Raw genomic sequence first — 16,662 nt, 5'->3', positions numbered from 1 at the left:
GGATGTGGGAAAGAGGGTGGATGATGTATCTTCCTTTTTCCCCTTCCAGGAGCTCCTCCCTCCAGCAGCAGATTTTTCTGTTGATCCAAAGAAACCTCAAAACTCTGGTCAAGGAATATTGACTCATCTGCTGCCTGGTTTGTGCTTGCTGGGGCATAAAAGGAGCAGGGTGGCTCAAGAGGGATTCCTTGGGAAAAGCAGCTGTGGCTGTGAAACAAATCAATCTGCCTCTTCAAAGTGCTCTGCAGCTTTGCCTTTGTGGCTTTCATGCCACCCAGAGTTGGATGATTTAATCTTCTGGATGATTGCTGATGTGGTGGGGTTCATTGCTCTGTGCTAACAGAGAAGGTTTCTCCCATCTCAGCTGTTTCATGCTCTGTGTATGCTGATATCCACTTCTGGGGGGTTGGATTTTAGAACTGACCCTTTGGAGAAATTACATTCCTCACATGATCATTAAAATCAGCTTCCATGGGCTGCAGCACTGTGACTTTCCCTTCCATTTGCTCCAGCTTTATAAAAAACCACCCTGCACTCCCGGCTCCCTCACTCCTTGTTTCCTTTCCAGACATCTCTTACCTCTAGGAAAAACTTCCACCTCAGTCCCAGCAGGCTGCTAGCCCAGCTCTGAGTGGGAATGAAGTTCCAGTGTCATTAACTCCCTGGATATGAGCTGCAACAAAGCTGAACATTCACAAATTACCTCTTCTGGTGGAAGGTGGCCCTGCCCATGGCAAGGGTGGCACTGGATAAGCTTTAAGGTCCCTCCAACCCAAACCATTCCACTGTTTTGGGATATTTGGATTTCCAGCTACTGAGGAAATCATTTGTGGTCCCACTGGTCCAGTGTAGGACCACAGAAGAGTTTGAGTTGGAAGAGACCTTCCAAAGGCCACCTAACCCCCCCTGCCATGGCAGGGACACCTGCCACTATTCCAGGGTGATCCAACTGGCCTTGGGCACTTTCAGGGATCCAGGGGCAGCCACAGCTTCTCTGGGAATTCTATTCCAGGGTAAAAACCTTCTTGTACCTGGTCTAAACCAACCCTGCAGCAGGTAAAGCCATTCTCCCTTGTCCTGAGGACACAGGGCCTGCTGAGAGCTGTGCCCCATCCTTCCTCATGCCCCCTTCAGCTACAGGAATGTTTCCCTGGAGCCTTCCCTTCTCCAGCTGAACACTCCCAGTGCTCAGGTTCTCCTCAGGGGAGAGGGGCTCCAGCCCTCAGAGCATCTTGGTGGCCTCCTTCCATTAGTCCTGAGCCTTTTCTCTGAAGTCACAGAAAAATCTGAAATGCTCCAAGTCCCTCAGTGCCTCCTCAGAAATTCCCCTCATGGGGTTGGCTCGGGGTGTGGTGAGACTTGGGTATTTTTTTAGTTCTGTTTTTTACCACAGCCAATTTGATGAGGTTCCAAGAAAAGGAGCTGAACTGATTTCTTCCTGTTATGTGTAGTGGATATAATTCGTGCCGTTTCTAATATGATATATGTGATATCGAATATCTGTTGGAGTATGCACGTTTGTATTAGGACTCCCCCCACCCTCGCAGGTGTATGTTGAAACCCGATTTACAAGTAAAAGGATGTGGCTCGGCCAGGAGATGGGAGATGGGCCATGTCTGGAGAGATACGGGGACCCCAGGCGCTGATCATCACATGAACGACCCGAGATGGATCTCATGGAAATCCTCGGGCAGATCCATGTGAATGCAGCGTTCCCGTAAATTTCATCAAGAGATTCACCAACTCCTGACACTGAATTGTTCTTCTTCAGCACCAAAAAAAAGAAAATCTTATTAACCTATGAATTCTGAATGGAAGAAAAGACTGACTGCCAAAATCTTGGCCTCAGGCGGAATTTTCCCTATAAAAACTGCTTGTGCCAGGATGGAGGTGTGTGGGCATGGAGGAAAACCTCTGCTGAGGCTGACCCCTTGTTGCACACCCAGGGCCGACCCTGGGCCCGGCTCTGTTCTTTCCTGGTGGCTGGCTAGATAGATTTGACTGCAAAATAAATATTTTCTTTTTTTCTCATATTAATTTGGCTGGACAAATTTTCATTTATAACACTTCCTATTGGGAACTTGACAGAAGTTTTCAGCTGGTGGCACCGAGGACGAGGGCTGGTGTTCCCCTGGTGTGGAGCTGCCCCTGCAGCCAGCTCTCAGCAAAGCCCTGAGTTGAGTGCAGTCCCCCCAAACCATCCACACATCCTCCAGCAAGAGCTGCAGCGCTGCTCTGCATCCCTCAAGCATTTTCCAATCTCCTTGCATTCCTCAAGCTGTGATTTTATTACCACTGGATGTGATTTTTAGAGTGACTTTTGGTTGTGCCCCTGAGGGAGGCACTGGGTGTGTGCAGCTCAGCCCTGCCTGCCCCGGGGCTGCTTTCCTGACTGCTCTGCCTTTAAATGATGGCAAAACAGATATTAATCCTATCAACACCACATTTGCACTGTTTTCATGCAACTATTTGTCCTTTTTTTTTCCCTCCACAACTGATTTTGAAGATCTCTGGCAGCTCTGACAACACCAGGGTGTGGATTGGAGATGAGGGGGAATGGATTCCTTCTGTCAGGGCCCCCATCTTCCAGATTACCCAAATAACTGATCAGGGTACTTAAAAAAAAACCCAAACATTTTCCAGCCTCTGGGCATGGATATTCACTGCTTATTTATTCATTTATTTATTCTGTAATAAAATAGTACTGTTTTCACAGACTAGGCTGTATGATCCATAAATACCCTTGTAAAATAGATATGTAGCATGTAACAGAATTCTTTAGAATATTCTGTGAAAATTCTTTTTTCCTTGTTGTTGTTGTTGATAGCACTTTCAGAACATTTACATCCTTCATCCTGACATTTTGAAATAGAACATTTTTTTTCCTACAGAGGTAAGTTTACAGCATCATCACAGTATTATAGCTTGTTTAAAAATACATACAGCAGTACTGGTAATTGCAAGCAAGCTGTAGACTTGAGCAGGGGGCTGGTGCCAACTTCACATGGTTTCTACTTTATAAAACAATGACATTTATTAATATTACATCCATCACTTGGTTAGAAAAGATGACTTAGATGTGCTACTCACAAGAAATCTGTCATTTCTCTGTGGCATCACAGGCCAGGCTATGGAAATAGAAACACTCCGTGGTATGGGTGGTTTAAAAAGGGTTTGATGCCTAATTAAAAAAAGTAGCTTAGGCTGTCTCTTCCCATAGGAATTTGAGTTCCACTGACACTGGATGTTCTTAATCCACTTGTGGGAATGGCACGAGCAGCTCTCAGCACAACCCAGGTGTGAAGGCAGCACTGAAATGTCACTGAAATGTGGGCTCAGGAGCAGCCTGGGACCCGCTCACTGCAGCACCTGCAGCGCTGCTGGCACCAGAGCAGCACAACTGCCCTGCTTTGGGCCAGCTGAGCTGCTTTGGGACACCCCAAATCTGCCTCTTCACCTTCCAGGGGGGCTGGAAGCAACAGGTTGAAATTTAATGGTTAAGTAGTACACAGAAAAATTGTGGTCAGGGTTGGAATGGAGCTAAAAACTCTTCCCATTCCAGCCCTGCCATGGCAGGGACACCTCCCACTGTCCCAGGCTGCTCCAAACCCCAGTGTCCAGCCTGGCTTTGGGCACTGCCAGGGATCCAGGGGCAACCACAGCTTCTCAGGAATCTGTGCCAGGGCCTGCCCACCCTCACTGGCACTGCCACAGTTTGCCCAGCGAGGATTAAAACGACAGAAGAGATTAGAAATACATAATTGCATTGGTTTTACTTTGCACAAATGAGACTAAATGTATAAATATATATATATATATATATGTATAATAAAGCGGTAGGAAATCTCCAAACTGCTAACAACTCTTAGAAATGAGATAAAACAAGGATGTATCTGCTCGGAAATTTCAAATTTGCAGTTCTCTCATGATTTTCAGGTAATTCAAGAGTACTTCATGGTGGATCCTGGATTTCTCTTTTTATGAAACAAGTCCAGGTGTGCTTTGGCAAATGCTCTTTTCTTGGTCTCTCTGATACTCCTCTTGTGCTTTCTGCAGTCTTTTCCCTCTGAGTTTCCACTTGTGGAAGCAGTAGGTGATGAGGGATGTCATCAGCAGGGAGAAGAGGATGACCAGCACGACGATGAGGGCGATGGTGGACGAGAGGGACCCGTCCAGCTGCTCGCTCTCCGTGTCCCTGGTGGAGTTGACATCAGCAAAGTTCTCATAATCTGCTGAGGCCAAAAGTGCAGCTCCAGGAGCCTCCCTCAGCTTGGGCCTCATTGGGACTGGGGAGGTGTTCTCAGGATTCCTGGAGAAGCAGATCTAGGGCTGCCCTGTCAGCATCCAGGAGCCAGCTTTGCCTCGGGTGCTGCAGGCATGGGGAGGCTCAGCAGAGGGGTTTGGAGGCAGGGAGAGCAGGAGCTGCAGCCTGTGGCACCAAGTCTCCAGCACAGGGCAGCTTCTTCCCAGGTGCTGAGCTCAGGGATGTGCTGCCTTCTTCATCAAGGAGCAGGGAAGGCTCAGCCAGCTGCCAGTTTGGTTGGTGTTGCTTGTTTCCTGCAAGAGAAAATTGGAGAAAATCCCATCAATTTTCCAGTGGTGGCAGAGCTTGTCCTGGGGCTGAAAGCAAAACAAGTGCTGCAACAAGTGTGACTTTCTATCACAGCAATTGTTTCAGTGAGAGATTTTTTTTCCTTTCCCAAAATATTCTCAGAAGAGAGGGAAATCAAAGGCCTGTTTTGTGCATTACCTACAGTAAAAAAATCAGCTGCAAACTGATTTTGTGAGAACTCAGGGAGTTCTCACATTAATGAAGGGGTTTAACTTCCCCACTTCTGTATATCTGTTCTTGGACTGGGCCTGAATTCGGGGTTTTAATCCTCTGGAGTTTTAGTTATAGTGGGATTGAGGTTTCCTGATGATGGCAAATCTGGGATCTGCAGAAAGGTCCTGGGTGAAAAACCACCCCGGATTAGTGGAGAGGTGAGCTCCCCTGCAGGCACTGAGCTGTAAACTGCAATTTAACCCCCCACCCTTCCACAGTTCTGATGGAATTTCAAAGACTTTTAAGTCATTTTCCTTTGATATGAGCTGTGTGTGACAAATCCTGAAAAATTCACTCATCTGAGCAGTTCTGAAACCCAAAGCTGCTCTGCCCTCCCCATTCCCTCCCGGATCCAAATCCCATTTTGGAGTGAAACCTGAGGAACAAGGCTGCTCTGCTCTAGATTCCTGCTTCCAATCGGGACAGGAGGATTTGCCTCAGGATATTTTCCTCTGAGGAGCTGTAAGCACGTTCAGGGCTATTTATTTCAAACAGCTTGCTCCAGTCCCCCTCCACCCTCCTCCCAAATGCTTGGAGGCCAAATTTAGGTTTCAGAGATCTTGGAGCATCATTGTTTGGAGATGCTGTGTTTGATAGGATGCACTTCATCCTCTTAATAGAAATAAAGTTCATCCCACTCAGGCTCACAGAGAACTGAGGGTCTCTTTTCCTAATTACCATCACCTTCTGATTAGTAATAACCACTGTTTATATAGCTCAGCATTCTGTTGGTGCTAAACGATGTAAATAACATTTCCTGCCAGTTTGGAACAATATGTTCACAGAGTCAGAGAGGAATGGGGATTTTCAAGGAAGTTTAGAACTCAGATTCTGCTGAGGGAGAGCTGATGGAAAACTCATTTCACATAAGGGACCGAGTGCACCGTGGCCCATCTTTGATGAATGCCTACAAGTGGCACTGCTGGCAGGCCATGCATCAGGAGGGGGTGACAACAGAATATTTCAGTGTTCAACATCTCTCCCAAGTAGCCTGAAGAAAGCAACTGCAATAAAAGCACTTGAGAAGCTGAGAAATGCCCCCGTGATTTATGGAGCAGCCAAGTGCCCACCTCCCCGTGGAAGTCCAGGAGGGGAATGTCTCAGCACCGGGGGAAATCTGGATTGTCACACTTGCCTTAAGCTGCATCTCATCTCATCTGTGCCCACAGCCCTCAGGTTCCTGGGGGAGGAGAGAACAAAACCACAGAGTCACGATGCAGCTGGCTCTGTGCTGCTCCAGGAGGGGGCAGGGGCGCTGTTTGTGACTGCCCCAAACTGGGAAAACTTTTAAATCCCAAATCTGCAAAGCTCTGCTTGGGCTCCGGCTGCATTTTGGGGAAGGAAAGTGCTTTTCTGGGCAAATCCCTTCTGAACAGCCTCTGAGGGGTCTGCTGGTGGCTGTGCTGTGATTCTGGAGGGATGGTGACCGAACCTGTGGGTGACAGCAGTGCCACCCCTGCTCCTGTGGGTCACAGCAGTGCCACCCCTGCTGCCTGAGAGCCAGGAATGCTCCTTGCTGCTGCTCAGGGATGGACTTGGGGGAGCAGATTGGAGAGCAAAGGGTGGGAGACACCCCAAAAAGTGCCAAGGGAGGAGCTCCTTCCTGGGTGGGTGGGAGGGGGGTGGCACAAGGCTGATGGAGCTGCTGCAGCTGGCAGGGAGCAGGCAGGGCCAGCAGAGCTGCTCTGCTCCTCTCCAGGCCACAGGGGCACAGGGAGGCTCAGCTCACATCCCAGCACTGGAATCTCACTGGCAGCACATCCTCAGCAGGCACTTCCCATTATATCCCCCAAATCTCTTCCTCTTCCAGGCTTTAGCTGAATGCCAGCAGAAGAGAATAAATAAAGCTGAGATTGTTTGCTTGGGTTTGTGTGAGTCATAAGCCTTCAGTGGCTCTGGCCTGAGCCCTGCAAACATTGCAGTCAGGAGCTCAGGGCTGGGCACATTGCATTCCCATTCAAATATATTAGAAATATCTAAGTATTGACAAAAAGAATGTGATTTTTTTTTTTTTAAATCTGGAAATTTGTTAGAATAAACATCTTGTGCAAGCACATTAGAATATCTGGAAGTTGAATTAATTTTTAAAGCTTTTAATGAAATAATAATGTTTTACCCTGGGACTTACACAAGCTCAGACTCTTGGTGTGGGATGTCCTTGCCTTGGGATGGACTTTCCTACCCTGGCTCATGTTCCCTTGTCTTTTTTAGCAAGTTATAAAGTAAACTACAACTCAGTACAAGGTGGGAAAGACAAAATCTGCTCCTTGATTTGTAATATCCTTAGGACAGGCATTGTCTTCCCTTTGTTCTTCAAGTTTGACCTTTGAGAACCTCAGAGAGAAATAGATTTTTGAGGGGTTTTTTTGTTTGTTTTTGAGAGTGGAAAGTAAGAGAGGGTTGGAAGTGATTTGTATGAGAGGAACAAAGGAAATGACAGTAAAAACCCTCAGTGTCTCAAGATGAATTCAGGTTATTGGCATCTGTCAAATTCTGAATTACTGAAAAGAGATAAGAATGTTCATCAACAGCTTTTTGATTTCCCTGGGAGTCCTCCCTTTTATTAGGGCAAACCTTGCCTCTGTTTGCCAGACGTGGTAATAATGATGTTATCAGTGTAACAGCCGAGACAGAAATGACAATTTGCATTGTGTTCCTAAAAATAAATAAATAAAATAATCAAAATGCTGTGTGGAAGAGCAGACTTAAATTTTATTGGATATGGTTTGGGGCTTTTATATAGTTGGAGAAGTCTGGTTTTTTACTTCAGTCCGAGTGGCTGAGTTCAGTGAATGTCTGGAATTTTCAGGTTTCGTGGAAGGATGAAGGGCAGGAATCCCAAGTGAGCTGCAGCAGCTCCAAAGGGAAGCTGATGGCACATCCCTGACCCTGGGGATAACTCCCACCTCCTGATGGGGCTGAGCAGGACATCAAACCAAGCAGTGAGGAAAAGGAACAGCCCTGCTCTCAAAGGAACACAAAAGCAGCTTTTAAAGGAAAGGTGACTGCCCTGAAACTACAAACCCTCCTTAGGAGCTGATAGAAAAAATCTCTTTGACAGCAGGAGAGCCTTGGGTTCTGTCTTTGTGTCTCATCTCCTCATCCTCCACTCACCACGCTCTTCCCACTGGTGAATTACTCCCATATTTATGTAACCCTAAATATATATTGATTTTTAAACAAACTTTCAGGCTTGCTTTTTTCCCTTTTGCCTTCAGCTTTCTTGTAAATCTCCATGCTGCCTCTCAAATTGCCTCTTCCATTTTAATTGCATTAGGGAAGAATGCAGCTCCTCTCTCTCCATTTGCATCTTTTTGATGTGAAAACATTGGGATGAAAGGTGTCCCTCCTGCTTAAACCTGGTGTGGAAAGGGCTTTTCCTCCTCCTCCCCCTGAGCTGGGGAGCAGAGGAGACATCAACTCCAGCACTTGTGCTCAGATAAAAGGGAGTGGGAGCAGTGGAAGAGGAAAAGGAGGAGGAAGGGATGGGAGAAGGCAGAAAATGCTCAGAAAAACACAGCGAGATGTTTTAGCCTTGCTGCATCTTCTATAAACTCATAGGAACAGAAGGCCAGGCTTTGAGAGTATTTAAAATAGGCCCATAAATTTATATGTATTTAATTATGGATGCTTTAAATTCTTTGGGAAATCTGCAGGTTTCAAGTCTCCAAAGTGCTGCTCAGTTTAATTCCTGGGGGTTCTGGGTCCTTTGGGGTGTGTGCTGCCCCCATGCACTGTATTTGTAGTGTCACCAGGTTTGTGGGTCTTCAACACCACAGATTTCCCTGCAAAGTCCTCACATTAAACCTCTTCGTGCCTCTTTCTTCTGTTTCCTTAACCTCCAAAGAGGAAACATGATCTGTATTCGATTTTTCCACGGGGTCACCCCAAGGAAGGACATTTGCATAAACCCCTTCTGCTTCCACCCAGTGCCAGAACTGGCACCTTAGAGAAAGGTTGGAGCAGGCCAATTAATCTTTTAATTAAGTGTACGAAACTCCAGCCCTGCTTTTATCCCAGTGAACAAGAGATCTCTGCTCTTCATTGCTGTTCAGCGTCTTCTGCCCTTGTTATTCCTGAAGAAGAGAAAAAAGCTGGGAGTTTTGGGATCGCTCATTCCAACCCTGGCCAGATCCACGAGCCAGGGGAGAGCTGTGTTCCTATAAAAGGATCAATATCTGGTGGGATCCTGATTCTCCCTGGGCTTGGAGAACTCTGTGTACAAGAAAACCAGGTCATTTCAGAGCTGAACCTGATCCCATCTTCCCTCTGCTTGGAGGATCCTGAGCAAAACAATCCCATGGACGTTTTTGGGATCCAGAGGGGCTGCTGTGGGCAGGGGCTGTGCTCAGCAGGGCCAGAAATGCAAGGTGCAGCTTTTCTGGGTGTTTGTTTGACAGAGAACCCACGAGAGGCTAATTCTGATTTTATTTTTAGCCGAGTAATCCTTGAAGAGTAGATTAATTAAAGCCACAGGTGCTTCTGGCTTTAGGCTCTCTTTGGAGCTGATTTTCACCCCACTGATTTTCTTGGTGACCTCTGATAGTTTAATGTGTTAATTTAGCCTAAGTGTGATTTGATAAGCAGCAGCAGCTTTGAGGGTGTGATCACAGCCTCCTCGTCACTGCCTGGTCTGGCAAATCTCAGCTTTGCTCTGTGCAAAGTCCAAACCCCTCTGGAATGGTCCCTGTTCCCAGGAGCCATGGACACACTGAACACTTGATGGATTCCCTCCCTAAAGCAGCCCCTGGAAGGCACCTGGACAGATATTTTAACCTTCTTGTCCAGGAAATCTGAGGAAAGTTTATTATCCTGAGCATTGGAATGCTCAGATGCCATTTTTAGGGTGGCTTTACATCTCCATGAAATGCTCCCCAGAGGTGTGAGGACTGAGCTGGCACCAACATGTGAGGAGGAGACATTGGGGCTTATAATTTTCACAGGAATAATAATAATAATTATTATTATCACCATCGTCATTATTACAATTATTATTTTAATCTAGAAAAGGGTCTGGTTTTTTCCCCTTTTAAGCTTGGAGAACAATGCTGTATCCAGGGGTTCTCTGAGCATGTTCCTTCCAGGTGTTCCCTTCCAAAGAGACTTCACTGCCTTTTAAAAGCTCTGTTGAGGTTGTTTTTCTCCAAGCAGCAGCACTATTCCTGCTTTTGGAAGGTGGATTTTCCTGCTCAGCCATTCCTGCCACAGGAGCTTCCATCACCAGCCCAAGAGTGCACCCTGCAAAATGGGGATTCTTTGTCCCTTTGAAATGAAATTTTGTGCTTCACTCACTGCTGATTCAGTTCAGACTCATTTTTTATGCTGCTCTTCCCCTCCAAAGTCAGGGGCACTTCCATCCTGTGATTACACAGGCAGCCTGGGAATTTCCCCTTGGTCCATAATTTCAGATGTTATTCTGTGCAAACACAAGCCCTGCAGTGAACAGTCCCCAAACCTGCACTGAGCTTAAATTGCTCAGTGATTTTTTTCCCCATTTGCTGTTTTTAGGCTCTGTTTGCCCCAAAGTTACAGGATTTTGGAGCCAGGACAAGCAGCTCAGGCAGAGGTGGATGATTAATTGCTGAGTTAGAAGGGAGGTGGAATCTGATAGCTGTTTATAGTTGAACTCAAATGAAAATCCCAAACCTAAGAACCCTCATAAAACACAACCCTAAGCCAATCAATGGCCCTTTTGTTCAATTCTCATTTTGTGTGCAGGTGAAGGAGGGATTTCATTCCGACCTAATTGTGAAGGGATGAACAAATCAGATCTGGTTTTGTGTCCCTCTCCCTATTTAATCTCTCCTTTCCCATTTTCTCCTGCCCTCCCAGGAGCAGGGGAATCTATTACAGCTGGGACACTGCAGCCTTTCTCTTGGATCTAAAATCTGACTGAAACTCCTGCAGGAATACATTTCTTTTTAAAAATATTGCAAAAGACCAAGAGATTTGCTTTCTTTGAACATTCCAGTTTTCATCCATCTCCTTTCAAAAGAAAACTCTCCTGCTCTTGATGGACAGGCCCAGCCTAGGACTGCAATAAATTCACTACTCAGGGAATTTCACCTTTAAATTGTGCAGGAAAAGAAGAAGTTAAAGGGTGGGAGGGAGCTGGGGCTGGGAGGGGGAGTGATGAGTGTCAGTTTAGAGGCAGCTACTTTGTCTGTACATTTCTGGAATAAAAGCACATTTCTTTTCCCAGCGCACAGACTGGGAATAGTTTCTGTGGGATCTGGGAGCTGCAGGGGAGCACCCAGGGAGCTGAGCTGCTGTGCAGTGAATGGTCCCAGCGCCGAGGCTGAAGGAGGCGAGGAGGGAATAAAGACTGGGAGCGTTCCGTGCTCCAGCACCGCCTTTCCTTTGAGCTCCCAACCCCATTCCAGCCGGGAACAGCGATGTGGGTTTGGGGAATGGCTGGGACATGGCCACAGCAGCACTGCTGGCGCTGGGGGGGCTCGGGCACCCCCAGGGGCTCAGCTCGGGGGGCAGGAGGGAGGGATGGGAGGGCTCAGGGATTTCTGAGCAGGGATGGAGAGCAGGGGCAGGTGTGCCCAGGGGTGCCCGCTACACCTTTGGGACCGGGGTGCCGCTCTCGGGGAAGCTCCGGCAGCCGAGAAGAGGGGCACCCACCCCGGAGGGTCCCACCGGGCACACCAGGGCGGAGCAGGAGCCCCGTGGGGACTGCGAGTGGCCTCGGGGCGGGCAGGGCAGCCCTGGAGCCTGCCAGGGATCGTGCGAGTGGCACACGGTGCTGCCGCGCCGTGCCAGCTGCGCACCCGTGCCGTGCCGTGCCAGCTGCGCACCGGTCCCACGCTGCCTGGCGCGGTGCCGTGCCAGCCTCACAGCCCAGGCATCGCCGTGCCGTGCCAGCCGGAGCGCTGGTGCCGTGCCAGCCTCGCACGCAGGTATCTCAGTGCCGTGCCGTGCCAGCCCGCCCCGGTACCGTGCCGTGCCATTCAGCCTGCACGCCGGTGCTGTGCCGTGCCTGTCCCGTGCCAGCCTCCCACCCGGCATCTCGGTGCCGTGCCAGCCGTGTCCCCGCGGGGCCGGGATGCAGCGGAGCATCCCCGGGCTGTGCCGCAGGCGCTGCCCGCGCCGCCGCTCCCGGAGCCGGCTCCGGAGGCGCATCCCTCGGGCAGGGCACAGTGCCCTGGGCACGGCGCTGGGGCTGGGCTGGGGCCGCTCCGGGATCGCCCCTCTGCCCTTCCCTCCCTCCCATCCTCCCTGCCGCGCCCGCGGCTCCGCACAAAGGAGCCCCGCAGCCGCTCACTCACCTGCTCCGGCCGCGTCCTGTGCTCCGGGGCTGCCGGCGGCTGGCAGCCCGGGCAGGGAGCCCCGAGCCGGGCACGGAGCCCCGAGCCGGACAGGGAGCCCCGAGCCGGGCACGGAGCCCCGAGCCGGTGCCGCAGCTGCAGCGAGGGTGGGAGCGCTCCACACCCCCTCGGCAGCACCATCTGAGCCCAGCCGAATTTGTCAACTTTATTTAGGGGGAAGAATGGATCACATGGGAGCCTCTCCGAGCTGGGAGGAGCGTGCGGTGCGGAATCAGGTCAGCGACAGAAACCCGAGCTAGCCGCGGCCACCGGCAGAGAGAGCCTGAGACAAAGGCAGGGGAGCTGACGGGAATTCCGCCGCTTTCTCCCCTTCTCTGGCCATTAAACCGGTAATTTCGCGCTCCTTTCATCAGGTCAGGTTTCCTAATCAAGCACGAAATAGAGCGAGATGTGCAAGAAACCTTTTCAGCTTCCGAGCGCTTTTGAGCACGTTTATCCTGTCCAGCATTCCCACAGCCTTTCCTCTGCCCGTTTCTGGCTCTGTCCTGCTGTGCTGCATTGATCCAGCCCCAGAGAAATGGATGCTGGACCCATTCCCAAGCACCACATCCAGCAGTGTCCCGGTGGAATATCCACCTCTGTCTCAGAGCTTTAATTTGCATCTCCTGCTCAGACAAAGGCTGGAGGCTGCTGCCCGATCCCCACTGCCCCTCGGGCTGAGGAATCCTTGTGGAGCTGCACCTTTTCCTGCTCTTTCTCATTCATTAATGGCTAGCAAAGCTCCCAAGCACAGGTAAACACGAAATTTGCCCCCCTGCTTGCTGCCAGGACCGCAGCAGGATCCGTGTGACTTTTAATATCATTGTTTATTTCATCAGCACACATTGCCAAAGAGCTGTGGTGGGTTTGGGTTATTCAGAGGCCAGGATTCAAGTGTGGATCCCTAAATACACACCGATCTTGTGAAGGAGTGGGCCTGACTTTTATAGGCGCTAAGCAACTGTTCTTGTGCATTTCCATCTGCCTTGAAGTCACATCCCACCCTCTCCACCTTCCTCATGTCCACACTTCGAGACAGAAATGAGCTTTGCAAAGTAGGCTGGCTCCTTCCTCTGCTGCCAGGAGCTTTCTGCCCAAAGGAAACTCCACCCTGCCCCACAGAAAATCCATCCTGAAGTAGGACACCTGATGGAAGGGAGTTGGGAGCCAGAGGAGTTGCCACTGATGTGTCCAGGGAGGGTAAAAACCCAGGGGAGGGCATCTGCTGCAGCCAAAAATGGCTCAAGCAGCCATGGAACAAGTGGCAGCTGCCTACAGAGGGACTTTCCTTCCTTCAGCTTGCAGAAAATTATCCAGCCTTGGCACTTAAAGGCTGGAACAGTCAAAATGTTGATTCTTGGCAACTTCTTAATGAAGCCTCTGGATTAGAGAGGATGTAAATGAGGATATCACACCAGGAAAACAATCCTCACTCCAGAGAGCACCCAAAGGCAAAACTGAGTCCCTTGGTGGGCACTGCAGTCCTGGCTGGAGCAGAACTTCCCATTCCTTGCTTTCCTCTCCCCAGAACAGGGGGAAGCTGTCCCAGGCTCCTGCTTCCCGTGGCTCCAGAGGCTCCAGGGAGTGCAGCTGCCCCTGCTGGAGGGAGAATTCAGCCCCAGATGGTTCCTTGGAGGGCAAATCAACGAGTGCAGGGAGCTCTTCGCAGCTTTGCTCCAGCACAGCCCATCCTGGGCCAGGCCCAGGGAAATGTGAGTGCCTTAGGTTGGAAATGGGGCTGTGTGTTCAATTCCCATCTGCCAGAGCTGGGGCAGCTCTCTGCTGTTCTTTGGGCACTTTTCTTTATCTCTCCCACAGCCAATCCTCCCTGCAGGAGATCTCTTCTGTTCATGGGCCATTAATTATTAATTATCTCCTGTTCATGGCCAGTGAGTGTCCCTGCATGGCTGAGAAAATTCCATCATCCCATGGGGAGATGCGCTGCCCAGGGGAGGAGCCAAACATTCCTACCTGGATCCAATCTGACCTGGGAACAGCACAGCAGCCTTTGCCCCCTGCATTCCCAGAGGAGCAGCTTTCTTCCCACTGCATTCCCAGAGGAGCAGCTTTCTTCCCACTGCATTCCCAGAGGAGCAGCTGATTTATTAAAAATATGGATATTGATCTAGTACCGATATCCAACTGTGACGGACAAAAACTCTCTAGCAGTTTAAAGTTAGAAAGTGAATGTTTATTCGACACTGGGCAGCGTGTGGGATCGCTCCCAAATCCACACCGCAGCTTCCAGGTGATTACAGAGCCTTTTTATCCATACAAGTATTGACTACACAAAATACAAATACATATTCATCATTTTGGTACATCCCATTCTTTGCTTCGTATGCTAATCACTCCAAAAGCCGTTCAGCAGGCGTAGTTTGTCCCTTGAAATGGGGCAGTGTCCCATCTATGGGGAGGGGTCCCAAAATGAGGAAGTCAATGAAGTCTTCCTTGTTCTGACCTTTCTACCTTTTCAATGCAAATATGACAAATGAACTCTTGGTAGAACTCCCATTCCTTGTCTTCAGTTGGTTTCAGAACAGAGGAGGCCACAATTGTCTTATGTTCCCAAAAGCTATTTGTCAGTTTATATTCTTCATTATAAACCCAGCTACTAAACATTGTGCTGACAAGCAATCAATTATTAGTTAACTACTAACTCCTAACTTCATCAAGGCCTACTCATTTATTATTATTATTATAATTAACTCTAGTAAGGCTTATTTCTGACTAAAATCTTAGCTCCTATAAAATCTCTACATTCCTTAAAGTTTACGTTTCACAGCTTCCTTCCCAGTGCATTCCCAGAGGAGCAGCTTTCTCCCCACTGCATTCCCAGAGGAGCAGCTTCCTTCCCAGTGCATTCCCAGAGGAGCCCAGGCCCATCTCCCCCAGCCCTGGAGCTCCAGAGGAAAACTCCCCCCTTGTGCAGGATCCTGCTCCAGCAGAAGCACAGCTGGCACTGCAGGAGGGCTGAGCCACCCTGGGATGGGACTGCTGCCACCTCCCTGACCCACAGCCTGCCAGGGCTGCTCTGACTCTGGCAGTGGTTTGGGGTTTTTTTTGTATATTTTATTTTGTATTTTTTATTTTTCCTAGTGAAGAGCTGTTATTCCTACTCCCATATCTTTGCCTGAGAGCCCCTTAATTTCAAAATTATAATAATTCAGAAGAAGTGGGTTTACATTTTCCATTTCAAGGGAGGCTCCTGCCTTCCTTAGCAGACACCTGGCTTTTCAAACCAAGACAGGGAGATTTCCCCAGGAAAACCTGGGGGCTGGGGCCTGGGGACTGAGCTTGCTGTGCAGCTTCCCTTTGGCCTGGATTTCAGCCCAGGGAGGATCCATCCCCCTGCATAGCTGCTCCAGGTGTTTGAGGTTATTTCGTGACAATCTCTCTGCATTGCCAGGCCGCAGGAGACCTGTCAAAGGCTCTTCCAGCCCTGGCCACCTCTCATATATCTTTCATCCCCAAGTTCTTTCTTCCTCACCAACTGAAGTTTTCTGTCTCCTGCACTTCATGAAACTTTCCTTTTATATTTTTATACACTGCTGCTTGCTGAAGTGTCTGATGTCAAGTGAAAATCTATACATAATGTGTGTTTAAATGCATATTTATATAAATTCACCCATATACATATGCAAAGACCTGGGAATGCAAATTCCTCCCTGTTTGCATTGGTGTAAGGGGAGTTTTTCCTCTGGTTTTATTACATTTCACTCTCCCCAACACTTTTCCAATGAGCTCAGCCTATAAGGAATGTCTGAAAAGATTTTAATATATTTTTATGCTACATTTAAGCTTTTCTTCAAATGCTTGCTTTTAATCCTCTATGACTAATCCAGTCAAATTCCTCATGCTATCAGATTTCCACTTCCTGAATTTCCTCTATTTTAAGGCTTGCCACAGGTCAGGAATTGTATCAATAACCTGAAGATTGTGGCTCTCAGGGAGCTGTTGACAGGGACAGGGACAGGGACAGTGTTGATTTGGCATAGCTCTGTCTCCTCCAGGAAAATTTACAATGCCCAGAAAATCTGGAAAACCTTGATTTCAGTAAGACTTTAGGAAGGAATTCTGGGCTGTGAGGCCAGTGGCTCCTCCCTCAGCTCTCATTCCCACTGCCACTGTCCCTCATTCTGTCCTGCTGTCCCCATCTCTCCCGAGGCCAAATTTGCTATCCCAAATTAATCAGCACTTTTACAACACAGCAGCTTCCTAACAATTTTTTCACCAGTCAGTCGAGATAAAAACAGGACAATAAATTAATCCAAATGCATTTGTAATGTGAACCTTGGAAAAACCAGGAATAAATTAACAACCTGTACTCGTGAGTTTGGTGAAGTAAAGTGGGTTAAACGAAGCAGGGAGGAAATGATCTTGTTCTGCAATAAAACATTCAATCAGGGAGGTGCTCAGCTGTTCCTGAGTAACCCCTGAGGAGGGAAGGCACCAGAAATGGGCTGCACAACAAGAGAAAACACAGATGAAATTGCTGCTCATTAATTTAGAATCCTCCCCCCA

At 48.8% G+C, this 16,662-nt stretch overlaps 2 long non-coding RNA genes across 2 annotated transcripts in view; both read right to left on the bottom strand.

The window, feature by feature from the left end:
* The window catches only part of LOC140684175 (uncharacterized), a 144,068-nt gene that overhangs the window by 78,439 nt on the left and 48,967 nt on the right, over window positions 1-16,662 (bottom strand). The window lies entirely within an intron of this gene.
* LOC115495271 (uncharacterized) lies at window positions 2,646-12,319 on the bottom strand. The gene is made up of 2 exons (XR_003960454.4): window positions 12,100-12,319; window positions 2,646-4,557 (listed from the first exon to the last, which is right to left on the bottom strand). It is a non-coding gene; the product is annotated as an uncharacterized lncRNA (long non-coding RNA).

Source organism: Taeniopygia guttata, chromosome 4A (genome assembly GCF_048771995.1).
Source record: "Taeniopygia guttata chromosome 4A, bTaeGut7.mat, whole genome shotgun sequence".
In the NCBI taxonomy this organism is placed as follows: Eukaryota; Metazoa; Chordata; class Aves; order Passeriformes; family Estrildidae; genus Taeniopygia; species Taeniopygia guttata.
The sequence above is the reverse complement of the archived record's forward strand: the minus strand, read 5'-3'. Positions and strand labels throughout refer to the sequence as shown.